We start from the raw sequence: 3,533 nt of genomic DNA on the forward strand, positions 1-3,533 counted from the left end.
CTCGCAGTGCGCAGCGGCGCGGCCCCAGCCCGGCCCGGCCCGGCCCCGGCCCCGTCACGTGGGCGTCTAGACACCGTGTCGCTCCGGGGGAAAAAAAAAAAATATATATATTATATTTATCTCAAATCGCCTTGCGTAAGCGGCGGCTCGGGTTGCTGAAAGGTTGTGGGTCCTCCCCCCCTCCGCGCCGCGGGGATGCGCCGGTAGCGCCCAGGGGTGCTGCCCCCCCCCCCCATCCCTGCCCCGGGAAGGGGGGGGCCCGCCGGGAGTGCCGCGCGGGTGCGGAGCGGCTGGTCCCCCCCAGCACCGCCCCTCGGCGCCCAGCGGGGGCAAAGCGGGGGGGAGCCCTCAAAGCCTGGGTGTGCTGGAGAGGCTGTAGCTCGTTGTAAATATTGAAGTATTAAGCCGATCCAGCCATTAAAAGAAAAAAAAAAAAGAAAAAAATTTAAAAAAAAATTATTCTGGGCATCGAAAGAGGGCATGGCACGAAAAGCAATAATGCTAATAATACTTTGCACTTTTACAGCACCTGTCACCAAAGGAAGGGAAAGTATTTCACAGAGGGTAAGTATACTCCAATTCTCACAAAATGAGAAGCAGAAATGATTAGCACGTAGCACTATGACTATTCTTGTTATGGGTACTACTAGCGGTAATAATTTCTGGCACCCGGGGTACTCCACAGATCCCCCATTCGAATTCTGCCAGCAAGAACCTGCAGAAGATGGGGAAACTGAGCCACCAAGAGGCTGTGCGGCTTGTGCAGCCCTGCTGCAGTCTGCAGGGGAGCTGGGAAGTCCCACTAGACTTCCTAGCGCCAGGGTTTGCAGGGCAGGAGAAGTCCCTGAGGGTCCCCATCCCGCATGCACTCCCACGGATGAGTAGCTCCCTTTTCATATAATAAGTGCGGGCGGCTAAGTTGCTTAAGGTCACTCGGTAAGTCAGTTATCGCATTGGAAGTAGAAGCCAAGACTCTTAAATCATGGCTGCTATAAACAAATCCAGTTCTAAAACAATTGCACCCAACTAAACAAGACACCAGCCATAAAACACAGGGGGGACAAAATTAACATGCCATGCAGGCAGGGTATTCCTGGGGTTGTCTGTCCTGTATGCCTGCCTTTGGTGCAGGCAGGAGTGCAGGGATAATTTTAGAGCCCAGTCTTGCAAATATTCACATGAGCAGGCCAGGGAGACTTCTAACCGGCCTGGAATCGCTCACGGTATTTGCAGAATCTGGATCTAAATTAGTTAGGGGCTAGATTTTGTGGCAGCCTTACTAAATGATTGTGAGACTATACTCACCCAGGCCCAAAATCTGCTCAAAATCTGCTTTGTGATAAATAGTGTGAAAAAATTGAGGAGGGGAAGAACATTATTTGCTGGCATCTAAAAGAAAAATTTAAAGTTTGTTATGAAACTGGAGTCTGAGGAAAGAGATGGACTCCTCACTTCACCTCCAAATAATTAATGGGCACAAGTATAAGCTGCCCATTAAACGGCCCATCAAATTCTGCAGTTGCTGATGCTGCAGCTGAGGCCGTTTCAGAGGTCGGGTGAGCTGCACAGTGCCCAGGGTGCAGCCATCTGGCCTTGGGGTGACAGAGGAGGATGACAAAGCAGAACAGCATCAGCGTCTGAGTCTACTGCACTTGCAAGAAAATCACATTGCTTTTAAAATGGTCACTTCTGCATCCTGAAAAATGGAAATTTGATAACATTTTTAGTTTAACATCTTGTTCACCAGCCTCCGGAGTGACCTCACGTACACTGAGGCCGATTTCCTCATTTCCTTAGAGAACCTCAATCCCTTTTCCACTGTGATGCATATGGTAAACTGATAGGGGAAAAAAAAGAGTTCCTTCTTATTCCCGTATCTGCTGGTGAAAGACACACTGGACATGCCCATTAATATATGCATTATACTTTTTAAATTTTAAAAACTTTCCAGGCTGTTATAAATGAGATTGATGTCTTTAGGGGTTTTTTTCCCTTTGCAGTTCCTCTTGTGTTGCCGATGACTTGATGACTGCAATTACTTTATTGTCATGAACAGAGTGACAAAAAGCATAACATGATATGTGCTGTGAAGGGATGGAGAATAGGAATGGGGTCCAGGAGTTAATAATATTTTTTTTGGCCCTGACATAGGTATTCTAGGTGATCTTGGGCACATCCCTTTCCCTGTGAGTAGGGACCTGGGCTTTAGCACCTCTGGTTGCCCATCCATACAGCTGGGCAGAAGCACTTGCCTGTCTTTGTGATCTCTATAGGTGAAAGTTACTCCAAAAATGCTAAATATTAAATAACTGATAAAGAACTGCTTTCTAATTAACCCTGCAAACTTGTTTAAACAGACCATATGTATGTGCCCATATGGAAAATACAGAAATAAGCATAATGAAGCTGATAAAAATGTGCATGGTACCTGGGTTGGGGAAGACGCTCTGAAAGAGGGGTGATACCCACAGCCTGTGCTGCTGTGGATGGCATTGCTCATGGGCAGGTAAATGTCAGCCTGGACCAGAAACCTGTCCCAAAATGCACGAGGGTTGCTGCTAACCCATGAGAAGAAATAAAATCTGTTTGAATCATAGAATGGTTTGGGTTGGAAGGGACCTTTAAAGGTCATCTAGTCCAACCCCCCAGCAATGAGCAGGGACATCTTCAACTAGATCAGGTTGCTCAGAGCTCTGTCCAACCTGACCTTGAATGTTTCCAGGGATGGGACATCTACCACCTCTCTGGGCAATCTGTTCCAGTGCCTCACCACCCTCATCGTAACAAATGTCTTCCTTATATCTAGTCTGAATCTCCCCTCTTTTAGTTTAAAACCATTACCCCTTGTCCTATTGCTACAGGCCGTACTAAAAAGTCTGTCTCCATCTTTCTTATAAGCCCCCTTTAAGTATTGAAAATATTTGTATAATATATTGCATTTGTATAACGATGTATTGCATCCCTCATGCGAAACACATTAGGTCCTGTATGTAAAATCCCACCGAGCCCACACTCCCCATCCCTAGACCTCAATTCTCATGGAGGTTTCTGGGGACCTTTCCCGAACCCAGCTGTCTTTGAAGAACTAAAGCCGAGTTCATTTGCATTGCAATTCAGCCTTTGACAGACAGTTGGAGCCAAGGCACTGTTAACCTAATTGTTTTGCTAACAGCACTAGGGTGTGAGACTCACCAAAGGCACTTCCAACAAAGGGGATAAAACCAGACTTGGGGAAAAAAACTTTTTCCTGACATCATTACCGGGTACAAACAAACAGAGCTGATCCCTCTTCATACACTTTCGAGGCGAGGGTCAATAACAAACACACTTTGCTCTTTTGGGGGTATGTCTCTTTTTTAACAGCAGTGAAAAGCCATTCAGGGGAGGTAGGAGAGAACAAGCCAGGCTGAAGGCAGGGCAGAGGCAGCACAGGCAGGCTCCTGGCACTCTCCCATCCTTTTGCGCACATTAGGAATAGCTAAGCTTGTGGCCCTGCTTCTATTTTTATGCATTCTTTTCAGAGCAGAGCTCTC

Source organism: Mycteria americana (assembly GCF_035582795.1).
Source record: "Mycteria americana isolate JAX WOST 10 ecotype Jacksonville Zoo and Gardens chromosome Z unlocalized genomic scaffold, USCA_MyAme_1.0 Scaffold_18, whole genome shotgun sequence".
In the NCBI taxonomy this organism is placed as follows: Eukaryota; Metazoa; Chordata; class Aves; order Ciconiiformes; family Ciconiidae; genus Mycteria; species Mycteria americana.